Source organism: Prunus avium, chromosome 2, assembly GCF_965620075.1.
Source record: "Prunus avium chromosome 2, drPruAviu1.hap1.1, whole genome shotgun sequence".
Lineage (NCBI taxonomy): Eukaryota > Viridiplantae > Streptophyta > Magnoliopsida > Rosales > Rosaceae > Prunus > Prunus avium.
Window position 1 is genome coordinate 5942733 of NC_142285.1, and position 14111 is coordinate 5956843.

The 14111-nt window shown below is 39.0% G+C and overlaps 1 long non-coding RNA gene and 2 pseudogenes across 4 annotated transcripts; all 3 read left to right on the forward strand.

Moving 5' to 3' along the window:
* The first annotated feature begins 5336 nt into the window (after window positions 1-5336).
* LOC110765219 (putative disease resistance RPP13-like protein 1 pseudogene) lies at window positions 5337-9546 on the forward strand (annotated as a pseudogene).
* A 1007-nt stretch (window positions 9547-10553) lies between these two features.
* Window positions 10554-11805, forward strand: LOC110747322 (putative disease resistance protein At3g14460; annotated as a pseudogene). Its single transcript, XR_015833698.1, has 2 exons — window positions 10554-10685; window positions 10863-11805. The product of XR_015833698.1 is annotated as a putative disease resistance protein At3g14460 (transcript).
* A 496-nt stretch (window positions 11806-12301) lies between these two features.
* On the forward strand, window positions 12302-13905 carry LOC110765220 (uncharacterized). 3 transcript variants are annotated; one of them, XR_015833823.1, is made up of 5 exons: window positions 12302-12484; window positions 12624-12722; window positions 12825-12925; window positions 13362-13479; window positions 13598-13905. It is a non-coding gene; the product is annotated as an uncharacterized LOC110765220 (long non-coding RNA). The 3 variants fall into 3 exon arrangements; XR_015833824.1 differs by having other exon boundaries at window positions 13604-13905; XR_015833825.1 differs by having other exon boundaries at window positions 12830-12925.
* The last annotated feature ends 206 nt before the right edge of the window (window positions 13906-14111 follow it).

Below are 14111 nucleotides of genomic sequence, written 5' to 3' on the forward strand. Positions count from 1 at the left end.
TTATTACCTAAAGCTCAATGAACTGAAAGATAAACACAAAAAGGATTAAAAGCACAAGTTTAACTCAAAAACATAACCAAATCATAAGCTAGAAGGGTACAAAATGATATGTAAATATGCACCGATCAATAGCCGCACGGCGATACATTTAGAATAAGTACCGCCGTTCGGCTCTACTCTAAAAATATAATATCTTAATAGTATAGCCGGACGGCTATACCCCCAAAAAAGAATATTTTAGAGTAAAGCCGTCCAGCGGTACCCTGTAAATAGCAAACTAAGAAATCACCTCTCCCGACAGACCAAGCATGTTCATACATGGGGTGGCTCGCTCACTTCATCATCATTTGAGACAGAACATCAGCCTTCAACTGTCTGCTGAGTCAATAGACTTTCAACATATCTCAAGTGCAATGGAAAATTCATGAGTTACATAAAGATTCGCAATGATTTTTCTGTTCGAAATTTTCTACTGGAGGCTGGAAATGCTTCTTATAATTGGTTAAGTTGCAATATATTTTGTAGAATCAAAGGCTGTCCAGAGAGACCTTGTGCATATTTTGTAGATATTGGACAAGTGCAAAAAGAGAAAGACCTTGAGGGCTCATTTGGTATGGGGGATTGTCATGGACTGGATTAAATTCTTGGATTGGCTTGGATTAGCTTGGCATGGCCTAAACTAATAACACTTGTACTACGTTTGGTATATGTTTGATTGGACTAGGACTAAATTATTTTAAAATATTTTTCTTGAAAAGTAAGTTTTAAAAAATATTTTTTTAAACTTTTCTTATCTCTGTCGAGATCTCCCTCAACCCCCTTCCTCTTCTTGGACCTCCAACAACCCCACCCTCCGCAACAAATCTCAAAGCGAGTCGGCGATGACGAGTCAAAATCTTTGGTTTGATTGGCGCCATGAGATCTCTGCGTTGCTCAAAGGAGAGAATCGTGTGGAGGTCATTTGCTGGGTTTCTTCAATTTAATTATTTTTGTTTGACTGGGTTTCGATAATTGAAAAGGAGAAATTGAGTTTGATGAGTTGAAGAAATACAATAACTTTTTTTTTTGGGGGTTTGGTTAATTGAAAGAGAAGGAAAGTTGTCTGGCTAAGGATTGATTCAATTAATGGGCTTGGGTTAGTGGCTGTTGGAGAGAGGGAAGGGATGAAGTGGGCGGGGTCAGTGGCTGTTGAATGGAGAAGATGAGAGAAAGGCAAAGCCGCTCCAGACCCAGCTTTCTCATACTACTCGAAAGCTACGAGGGAAGGAGGGGTATCTGGGTTTGTTTGGGATTGTTTGGGCCTGGTTGAAATTTGACCGGGTCAGTCCCAAGATCCGACAATTAAATTAACATTGAGCCCAACCAGTGGACCTAATCAATAAAGTCGGATAGAAGCCCAAAATCATAAAGGTGGCAGAATATCTACATGTGGCTGCATACATTAATCTGGCCGAGCATATCAATACGGCCGAGAGCATAAAAGTGGTCGAAAGCCTATATGCGGCCGAAAGTGTAGATACGGTCGAATGACTAAAAGCGGCCGAAAGTGTAGATACGGTCGAATAACTAAAAGCAGCCGAATACATGAAATCAGCCAATGTTTAAATAAGGAGAGAGATAATCCGTATGAGGATTTTCTCATAGGTTACAATTCAAATATGGAAGGAATTATGCCAGCTTGATGGTCAACTGAAGTTATTGCTGGGAGAGCTCAAGATGGAAGGAAAATCAAATCAAATGTTATTATTCACATTAAATCACACGCATGAGACAAGGGATTGAAGATATTCTGGAGCATTTATGATTGATTTGAAGGCCAATTGACGACTGACCAAATTGAGATGCGCCGAAGCCCCTATAAATACCAAGCTTATAGAAGAGAGAAAGGACCCCTGACACAACACACAACTTGTCATTTTACATTCTCTTCAATTTCTATCCTAGGAGTAGCATAATGTAGCCATAGCCTAGTTCTTATTTTTTCCGCTCTAGTTTCCGTATATTTCAATTATGCCTTTACATTCTTGTTCTTGTTTTTCAATTCTATTTTAATTACAGTAATTTCAATTCATGTTATCTTTACTGTTCTTCGTAATCTAGTTTACTTTCCGCCCTTTACTTTACGCACTCGCATTTCAATTATTTAATTTATGCAATTTGCTTTACGCACTCGTATTTTAATTATTTAATTTATGCAATTTACATTACGCAATCGTCTTTACATTCTTTATTTTACGCACTTTAAATTACGCACTCGTCTTTAAATTATTTATTTTACGCACTTTACTTTCCGCACTTGTCTTTTAATTATATTTAAATTCAAGCACCTTTTACTTTACGCACGTGTTCTTCGTTTCATTGCATTTCACCTTCAATCTTCATCTCCACCCACTCCACATCATTTGGTTGCTCACATAAAGCCTTGACTCCGAGGTAGTGAAAGAACCTAGGCCGTGAGGAGGTTCCTTGCTCGGCCGAACAATCGTTTGATTAAAGTCAGATCTCGGACGCAACACATCCATCTACTCACATTCCATTCAAGCCCAAATTCGGGGCTTAGTGGTGGGACGCCCCGCACTCAAAAAAGAAGAAGGACCAAAGACTCCTTCAATCGGCCTACCCGGCCGAAAAGAGGGAAACAGGGATGAAGGAGGAACAATTTTTCTTTATTTTATGAGGTTGCTGCGGTGGTGGATTGAGGTTGTTGTGATGGTGGGGGGTTTGGATCGATTGCAGGAGCTTGGGTACTCGGTGGTTGTGGATGGCGCTTGGATGGTCGGTGGTTGCAAGCACTTGGGTCGGGACTATGTTGTCCCCCCATTCCACACGGGACTCACTAAGAACACCTAAGAAGGTGTTTTTGGTGGGGCCAGTATTAACAGTCCCACTTAAAGCTAGAACTAAGTGTAAACAAACATGGGATAAAAATGTGTCTAGTCCAATCCAAGCCAAGAAGGTGTAACAAACGAGCCCTGAGTGGTACAGAGCAGCCATTTTCTGTGTGCTTCTTCGATAAAGCGAATTGGTCTGCTTTTTTTGTCACAATAGATAACATTGCTAACGTTTGCAAATCTTATAGTACATACGTTTTTTCTAATTATTACAAATATATTGACTTTCCTGGGCAATAAATACGTTTTATTAGCACAATGCATGCCCAAAGGCATAAACAAATAAATATCTTGACGACAAATTTTTTTCATTATTTTATTGCAAAAAAAAAAACAAAAAAACAAATTCAAGGGCTGACGATCATCCCAAAACTCAGGCTAGACCTCAGGCTCGCCTTGCCCTCAAGCCAGCCCAATCTCGTGGCCCCCACCTCCTGCCCGGGCCAGCCCTTGCTGCTGGAACTGCTCTTAAATGACTTCACCATCAGTATCAATGCCAGGATACTACAACAAAGAAATGAAACGCGGCAGACCAAAGGCAATAGTGAAGGAAAAAAAAAAAGTGGGAGAGATGCGCAAGCTACTGTCTCCACCATGGGCGTGGAGTGCGATGCAAAAGATAAGATATTTCTTCCTTTTAATGATTTCATTATAAAATATTTATATTGTCATGCCAAATATGCAATCAGGTCAAAAAGTTTATAAAGTGGTGTTTTCGATAGTATCCATCACGTGAAGTGATAATTACACCAAACTCTACTGTGGCCAACTGCCCAGGGCGCCCCTCAATCTCCTGCGGCCACTGGCCAAACCACTTGTCCCAATCGACTCGGGGACGTTTGAAAAGCACAACGACAAATTGTTTTGACGAGACCAGCACGACCGGCTGGTCCTCTGTTGAGAAGGAAGGTCACCCCATGTGAAAGGGAGAAGCAACGGCTACAATTACAAAGCAAGCCATCAATAAAAAAGAAAAAAAAAAACGCATCCAATGCAAATATAAAAATATAAAAAATCATGCGAATGTCAGACTTCATAACAAAATAAATAAATAAATAACATGCCAAGCAAAATTACTTCTCTCTCTCTCATCTGACAACTTTCAAATGCATGTACTGACCTAATATGAAAATACTTCAAGGTTTTCAACTTTAAGCATCTTTGATTGGTTATTATATATTAAAGGTTAACTGACGTGCTATGCATACATTAGCCACTGCATCATATCTGATTTAATACCCCTTCACCATTAATTTATGCTATTAACTAGAAAAAAAGTAGACGAAGACCTATGTATTGTGGCACTTTAGACGACGGTGATTTATCATTATCTGTTAACTATTTAGACAATGGTTTTACAAGATCACTATTGTCTATTTATCAATTCAGACGACAATTAATCACCGTTCCCGATTTGTTATTTTTTATAGTCTTAATGGTAATTAGATGATAGTATAATTTCGTTACCGTCACCTAAGTGGTGATATTTTGTAATGGTATTTGTAGGTTTATATCCTCCTTGTTTTTTTTGGGTTGTTTCATTTGCAATTAATAGAAAATTTCAATTCTCAAAATATGTTTCAAAATATTTCAATTAAAACATGTAATCAAATGTGATCTCATACGACGAAATATGGTCCAAAATACAAAAGAATTCATCACAAGCATCTGTTGAGCATAAATTTTTGTCCTCAAGTTAACCAAAATACGAAAGAATTCTTCAAAGTTACCCATAAAACTCACTTCTAAGGTCTATGTATAACCCCCTTAGAAATTCTGCTCCTTCACCACACATTTCATCAATCTCTTTTTGCGTGTAACTTTGATCAATTATCTTCTCCCACTGATACATAATAAATAAAAAAGGAAAATTACTCAATAAGTTTAAGTTCAACATCATGGTAACCCGAATTTGATCAATTATCTTCTCAAGTCCTTCGTATGACTCATTAAAAACTTAACCCCTCTTTTTAGTCCATCAAAGAGAATAGTCTAAAGAATCATGGGGGATATCTTCAAAAGATGCTATTCTTTTTACTCCTGTGACTATTCTTAGCCACAGAAGTTTGGAAACTTTGTCCCCCCAAGAGAATAATCACTGGCAATAGGGGCTTTCTTCATTACGGATTACAATCACAAAAAGCTTTCATACAGCCTCACCTTTTGAAATCTGTTTAAGAGCCGTAGATTCACAAAGAGATCAACGGGTCTGGTCAACTTGAGGACCGATGAATTGTCGTTCTTGTCTTGTCATCCTCCAGTCTCCAACAGTCCAAACCAGTGTATTATTCCTTAGGCCATGTGCGTCCACCCACCAACCCAATTTGAATTAATTAATTAATGGTGATGACCCATTTCCCATTTGAGGGCAAAGAAGAGTTTAAAAAACTCGTCACCCCAGAGAAAGACATTTTTAAAAATTAATTTAAATTATCATCACTTGCGCTAAAACACTCGAACACTGACAAGACAGCCAATCAACAGCATTTGTATCATTACAATCACAAAAGCTTTCATACTTCCTTACCTGTATTTCCAATTTGTGCTAGCTGAGCTATCTGCGAACCTTGGAATATTACTTCATCCAATTCCTTTGCAAAGAAAAGAAGAGAAAAATGGCTGGAGCTTTGATCGGAGAGGCCTTTATTTCTGCTTCCATCCAGGTGATTTGTGACAGAATTGCTTCACCCGAGTTCATCGACTTATTTCGGCACAAGAAACTCGATCAACCTCTCCTCATGAAACTGAAGAGGACCCTGTTGACCTTGAACGCAGTGCTGGATGATGCAGAGGAGAAGCAAATTGAGAAACCAGCTGTGAGAGAGTGGCTTGACGACCTTAAACATGCGGTCTTTGATGCTGAGGACTTGCTGGATGAGATCAACTATGAAGCATTGCGATGCAAGCTCGAAGGTGAAGCTCAAAATGCGGACAAATTTACCACCAAGGTGTGGAACTTCCTCCCTACTTCTCGTAATAAGTTTTATCAAAGCATGAATGTTAAGATACAAGAGTTGTTACAAAAACTAGAAGACTTTGTACAACTGAAGGGTGCTCTTGGTTTGACAGAAGTTGTTGGGAGGAAGGTTTCACAAAGAACTCCAACAACTTCCTTGGTTCATGAACCTTTTGTATATGGTAGAGATGAAGTCAAAGAAAATTTATCCAAAGTGTTGTTCTCTGATGATGCAAGCAAGGAGGATGTGTCTGTCATCACCATTGTTGGAATGGGTGGGGTTGGCAAGACAACCCTTGCTCGAATGCTTTACAATGACGATAAGGTGAAAGAGCATTTTACATTTAAAGCTTGGGCTTGTGTTTCAGAAGACTACGATGCTATCAGGGTAACTAAAACTCTTCTTGAGTCAGTCACTTCAAAACCTTGTAATACGACAGATCTCAATTTGCTTCAAGTTGAACTAAGAGAACAACTGAGGGGGAAGAAATTTTTGTTTGTATTGGATGACCTTTGGAATGAGAAATATACTGATTGGAACTGCCTCCAAACTCCTTTTACTTCAGGGGCAAGGGGAAGTAAAGTTATCGTAACAACACGGAACAAAAATGTAGCATCTTTTATGCAAAATGTTCCCACTCAACCCTTGGAACCATTGTCACATGAACATTGTTGGTTGTTACTTGCAAAACATGCGTTTCGAAATGTAAGCTGTAGTGCATATCCAAGCTTGGAAGAAATCGGCAAGAAAATTGCACGAAAGTGCAATGGGTTGCCTTTAGCTGCACAAACACTTGGCGGTTTGTTACGTTCCAGGCTAGACTCCGAGGTTTGGAACAGAGTACTAAACAACAGCATTTGGGAGTTACCTTCCGAGAAAAGTGACATTCTTCCTGCTCTAGGATTGAGTTATCATTATCTTCCAGCTAAGTTAAAGCGATGCTTTATTTATTGTTCAATTTTTCCAAAAGACTATGAATTCAAGGTAGAAGACGTTGTTTTTCTTTGGATGGCGGAAGGTTTAATTCCCCAAGCGGAGAATGGGTACAACATGGAAGAAGTGGCTAAGGAATATTTTGATGAACTGTTATCCCGATCATTGTTTCAAACATCGGGGAAATCAAGTTTCGTTATGCATGATCTCATCAATGACTTGGCTGTGTTCATGTCTAAAGGATTTTGTTCCAGGTGGGAAGGGAGGGAATCACATGAAGTAGAAAGAGTTCGCCATTTGTCATATGCTAGGGAAGATTTTGATGTTGCTCTTAAATTTGAGCCATTAAAGGGGGCTAAGTGTTTACGTACCTTTCTACCTACCTCCTTAAATCCATATTACTCTTATCAAGAGTATAATCTAAGTAAAAAGGTTGTACAAGATTTGTTGTCGTCACACAAATGTTTACGGGTGTTATCATTGTCATGTTATAAGAATGTCACTCAGCTACCTGATTCTATTAAAAATCTTATTCACTTGCGCTATTTGGATCTCTCTCATACTGCAATTGAAAGGTTACCTGGTGTACTTTGCAGTTTGTACAATTTGCAGACGTTACGATTGTCAAGCTGTTACTCACTCGTTGAATTCCCTGCTGACATGAGAAAATTGATAAATTTACAGAGCTTAATGTTGGAAGATTGTATATCTCTTACTAAATTGCCCGTCGATGTTACAGAATTGATTAGTTTGTATCATCTTGATGTGAGTGGAACTAAAATTACAGAGATGCCATCGCAAATGAGTAGACTAAAAAGTTTGAGAACTTTGACTGCTTTTGTTGTGGGGAAATCTACTGGGTCGACCATTGGGGAGTTGGGGGAGCTTCCACATCTTCGAGGAAAACTTTCAATTCTAAATCTGCAAAATGTAGTTGATGCTAAGGATGCCGTGCATGCCAATTTGAAGAATAAGAAGGATCTGAAGGAGTTAAAGTTCGGATGGGGCGATGAAGACTCGAATGATTCCGAAAAAGTGAGAGATGTACTTGACAAGCTCCAGCCTTCAATTAGTTTGGAGAAACTGACCATCCAATTCTACGGTGGAACCAACTTCCCGAATTGGTTAGGAGACTCATGCTTCTCTAACATACAAGTCATGCGTCTTAGCGATTGTAAATATTGTTGGTCGCTGCCACCAGTTGGGGGGTTACCTGCTCTCAAAGAGCTTTATATAGAAAGGATGAACTTTGTTAAGATAATTAGTGTTGAGTTCTATGGCAGAAATGGAGCGTCTCTAATTCAGCCATTTCAATCACTGGAGAAGCTGGAGTTTCGGGGGATGGCAGAGTGGGAGGAATGGGTACCAAGTGGAAGTGGAGGTCTAGCCTGTCCTCGTCTCCAGGAGCTGATTCTAGAACAGTGTCCGAAGTTGAGAGGAAGCTTGCCTTGTGATCTGCCTTGCTTGAAGAAGCTTAGAGTGGCTGGGTGTGGGGTTTTGCATGATCAAAGGGCCACTGCGACTACTAGTAGTAGTACTAGTCTCAACTACAATTCTCTTGAAGAATTGAATATTAGAGACAAAGCTGGTCTGTTATCATTACTAGAGACAAAGCTCCTGTCCGTACTTGACATTAGTTGTTTTAATGGCATACAGTGCTTGCCCAACATCAATCGTCTTCAAAAATTGATTCTCTTGAATTGTCCAATGCTGTCATCGTTCCCTGAAGATGGCCTACCCACTTCGTTGACATCACTTACAATAGTCGGTTGTAGGATATTAGAATTCCTACCTCAAGAGATGTTGGCCAAATTAACATCGCTCGACTCTTTGAGGATACATAAAAGCTGTCATTCAATGAGGTCCTTCCCCTTGGGCATTTTTCCCAAATTGACGACACTTGAAATTGGTTGTTGTGACAATCTGATATCGCTTTGCTTGATTGAAGAAGGAGCGGTTCTCAGTCATCTAAATAGAATGTGGGTCTCTGGTTGTCGAAATCTGGTGTGTTTTCCCCAGGGAGGATTGCCCACTCCTAACCTGACTTGTCTGCAAGTTGATGAGTGTAAGAAGTTGAAGTCATTACCTAAACGCATTCACACCCTCACAGCCCTTGGAAGTTTGCATATACGCCATCTTCCAAATCTGGAGTCAATTGCAGAAGATGGGGGTTTGCCTCCCAACCTCCGATATTTTAGCATTCAGAATTGTGAGAGACTGAGGGCTTCATCTTCATCAGTGGGAGACTACTGTAACTGGGGTTTGCAAGCACTTGTCTCCCTTGAACGTTTTTCAATTGGTGGCAGGGGAAGTGATGAAATCATGGAGACGTTGCTCAAGCAACAGCTGCTCCCTACCACTCTTCGCACTCTCTGGATCACTGAACTTTCAACTCTGAAATCTTTGGATGGAAAGGGACTTGCACACCTTACTTTTCTTCGAAGTCTAAATATCGGAGGGTGTGACAATCTCCAATTCCTGCCAGGAGAGACACTTCAACACCTCACTTCTCTTCAAGAGCTATATATTTATGACTGTCCGAGTCTCCAATTCCTGCCAGAAGAGGGTCTGCCGCCATCTCTTTCTTATCTGAGCATCTCCAATTGTTCTGCCCTGGAGAAAAGGTATCAGAATAAGACGGGACGAGATCATTGGGCCAGCATATCTCACATTCCTAGCATCCGAATAAATGATGAAGTCATCATCATATGATATGAGCTCTCTCTCTCTCTCTCTCTCTCTCTCTCTCTCTCTCTCTCACATAGTGCGTTTCGATATCTCACTCTCAACTCTCAAATCAAACTCAGGTCAGGTATCTACTTCAAATAACCGCTGTAACTGCTTTTCTTCTAATTCATTACAAAAACTGAAATTCACTGTCCAAATAAACCGAAATACACATTTTAATTTAACTATTTTTATGTCCCCAAATTTGTTGAATTGCCCTAAATTTGCCATCAATTTTGCATCCAATTCACTTTTGCAGTTGCCAAAATACATAGAATTTTGATCGAATGCTTCTTCCCAGATCATGCTTTCTGTTGTTCATCACTTTTTTATTATTTTATAATTCATATTCATTTTTGGCTTATAACCACACCGTAGGCATACTCTGTCAATAATCGAATCTTCAGTTACTATTGAGCTAGGAAACATTTCAAGAGATTGTATGCATTCAGGAGATTGAAGCTCGCATTCCCATAATTTCAGCCATTGGATCAAAATTTTATACTGGTCTCATATGCTATTTTCTGATCAAAATCATTTTCCAGAAAAACACACAAAAACTCAATCTGATTTCTATTATTATTTTGCTCAATAAATTCTCTCCCTCTATTTACTCAATTTCTTCACAACTTATATCCTATAGTAAGTCTCAAATGCTGAATAATTAATACTCTTTTTGCAGGACAGCACCTTCTCTTGGAAAGCTTTTCATTTGCAAGGTTCCTTTACGTGTCATTTCCAAGGTAGGGTTTACCATTGTTCATAGACTTTTGTTTTTCTACAAAAGCAATTGTCACAACCAGGGGAGATGGAAAGGTTCACCTGGAGTATCTGGATTGACACATTCCTCTATTGTTGTTTATTTGGTGCTCTTTTGAACTTTCAGAGGTGTTTTCAAATATGAGAATCCAGTAAATGCATGCGTACATATATTAAAAGTATTCCACATGATTTCTTCTCGAAGAGTTTTCGCAATAATATTTTCTTTTCAGATTTCCTGATGATTGCAACACCTTCTAATTTCTTTTTCTTTGCATTTGGAAGTATCTTGCTGAGCTGAGGTATGGAAACAGAAAGCACTTTGGTTAACATCCATATTGAATAGTGGTGAGAAGAAACAGGATTTCACAATCGGATGCTGAACCTGAACACATTATGTATCAGAAAACACATGAAGGTAAAGCTCTGTGCATGATCTTTTCTTTGCCTTTAATTTCTGGAGGGTCTTAAACTTTGCCATTAGCAATTGGAATAACGGTTGTCATTTACCGACAATTTAAAGTTGGGGACCTCTAATCACTTGGGATAACGGTTGGCCATGCCATTCTTTGATTCTGTCTTGTTTTATGGGCAGGTATCAATGTTGGGGACCTCTAATCACTGTCACTTTTAGCTTGTATGTCTCAAACGCCGAATTTGAAGTTCACCGACAATTTCTCAGAAGCTTATGACATTATTGCGTTGTGTCCAAAAGTGACATACCAATGTAGGAGATTAGAATTCCACCTCACGAGATGTTGGTCAAATTGACATCACTCGAGTTTTTGTGTGTACAAAATAGCTGTGATTCAATGAGGTCGTTCCCGTTGAGCCTTTTCCCTAAACTCTCGGTTCTTATAATTTGGGAGTGTGAGAATCTAGAATCCCTTTCCATTGAAGAAGGAGTTGATGAGAATCTCAGTCATCTCAGTACCTTGTCTATCAATGACTGTCCAGAACTGGTGTCTTTTTCCCAATGCATTCACACCCTCACAGCACTGGAGATGACTGAACTTCCAAATTTAGTGTCATTTGCAGAAGGCGGTTTATTTCTGCATTCAAAATTTTGACAGACTGGGGCTTCAGTGGGAGAGTACTGGGGTTTGCAAGGCCTCTTCTCCCTTCAACACTTTTCAATTGGTGGCAGGGGAAGTGACGATTTCTTGGAGACGTTGCTCAAGGAACAGCTACTCCCACTCTTCACTCTCTTCACATCTGGGGACTTTCAAGTCTGAAATCTTTGGACGGAAAGGGACTTGGACACCTCACTTCTCTTCAAGAGCTCTATATTAGTGAGTGTGACAGTATCCAATTCCTGCCAGAAGAGGGTTTCCCGCCATTCCTTTCGTTTATGAGAATCTCCAACTGTTCTGGCCTGTAGAAAAGGTGTGAGAATAAGAAAGATTGGACAAGATTGGGCCAACATATCTCACATTCCTTGCCTCGACATAAATGATATTGCTTTTCAATATTTCACTCTCAACTCTCAAATCAAACAAAGGTATGTACTTCAAATAACTGCTTTAACTGGTATATAGCCTTTTGTTTTTCTACAAAAACAATTGTCACGACGTGGAGAAACGTAAAGGTTCACCTGCAATATTCAATTGACACATTCCTACATACAGGCACGGAGTGTACAGCATTTTTGGTCTAGCTTATCCAGTAGATAACTTGTCCTTGGTTTTGTGGAATGTAATATTTTTTCTTTCCTAATGATAGTCTAAGACATGCTTTGCACGTTTGTAGGATAGTTCTCCTATTTGGTGGTACTTTCTATATATAAAAACAGTAGTAACAAAAACAATTTCTTGTGGGTGGTTAGTGTATATAGTATAGAATGACATGTACTTACATTACATACCAAAAGATTTTGTTCAACTGCAAAGGAACTGAGTTCAGAATAGAAAATGTGATCCAGAGCATATTGGTTGATTTTATATGAGACTTTAGATTAATAGCAGCATCAACTGGGGCCTTTATGACTCTATTATGTAATTAATTATTCTCTTTTTGTTTTTGTACTGTTAAAAGGAGTCGGCCACACGGAATAAAAAGTAAGGATGGGAGCCATCTTATTTCATACAATTTTTCAAAAGTGTTCATTCATCCCATTGTTCTTCAACAATGAAGGAATTTATTTTCCCTATCTGCCTGGTCCGTCTGCTGCTTCATTGCCTAGCAGCTTTATCTATATGGTTGCGGCGGGTTAAGGAGGTAAGATTGAGCTGGATTAACCCTGCTTTGTGTAATGCATTGTTGTTTGTGAAGCTTAAATTTTTTAGAGGAAAGAAGTGGACTACGGTTTTGGGAGATATGATGTAATGACAATTTACTGGGCTGTTTGGTGTAATAGGCATAGGAGGGTCTTTGATGATATGAAGTGAGAGGTAGTGTGGATCAGTTGTGGAAGAGGGTTCAGGGAGTTTTCTTTCTCTGTCATCTATTCAAATAGGTAAGCAGCTGTAATTTAGATCTTTTTGATGGAATGCTTCTGTTTTGCTCATTTGGTGTTTGAGTTGTTCAGTAATGGTTTTCTCATTTTGATGAAAAAAAGTTGAGGGGGAGATTGGCTACTCTCACCACTAGCACTAGGGCGTACCCACAACCTTGAGCCGGAAGGACTTACGCATGGCACCCAACTGACAGCTGCCACCGGTATGAATTTACGTAGGAATTTACAGATCGCGCACCAACGAGATACTTTGTTTTGGCTTGCTAATGGTGGATACTTTGCTATTGTTCTATTATTTTTTTACTGAAAGTTGTGTTTCTCATTTTTTTTTTAAACGAATAAATTTTGTACATATGCACAATTTACAAAGATACAGAAATAGGACTATAAGTTGAAGGCATATTACATATCTAGAGGGTAAGTATCAACTAAGAATCAGTTAACCTGTTCTTAGAGCCTAATTCCTTATTTCCAGAAGTAGTGTCTTCCAACATGATTGAGGTATTCTTATGGTAATTGGCATACATATTGCATTTATAATATCTTATGTGCAAATGATTTTCTCCTTTTTGACGTCCCACAAATCATTCCTTTAGCTGCAAAGTTCTATTTCATGAGACTTGAGATGTGTACTTGCAGACTTGAGAAATTATCCCATGTCTGGAGGACAAAACAACGTGTGTAGGCAACCATGCATGATTTCCGAGTTGATGCTGATGCTGCAATCATAGATGTCACCTTAACTGCTTACTTCAATGTAAATGCCTTTCTCTAAAAGGGTCTATGTAGATTAATTTTTCAGCAAGATTTAATATGGTTCATTTAGAATCCTATTTCCATCAATTTATTTATATGATTCGAATTTGAACTTCTAGGAACAGACCAAGCATGTTCATACATGGTATGGCTCTTTCACTTCATCATCATTTGAGACAGAACATCAGCCTTCAACTGTCTGCTGCTGAGTCAATAGACTTTCAACATATCTCAAGTGCAATGGAAAATTCATGAATTACATAAAGATTCGCAATGATTTTTCTGTTCGAAATTTTCTACTGGAGGCTGGAAATGCTTCTTATAAGTGGTTAAGTTGCAATATATTTTGTGGGATCAAAGACTGTCCAGGGAGACCTTGTGCATATTTTGTAGATATTGGACAAGTGGTACACAGCAACCATTTTCTGTGAGCTTCTTCGATAAAGAGAACTGGTCTGCTTTTTGGGTCACAATAGATAATAACACAAATCAATTAGGTCTAAGTTCCAACTCTAGAGGCAGTCCAAAGCCATAAACAAATAAATCTCTTGTGGACCAAAAAAAACCCCTCAAACTCTTGCAATACAACAACTTAAGCACCTTGAAACCTGCAACCTCTATTGTGCCCTAGAA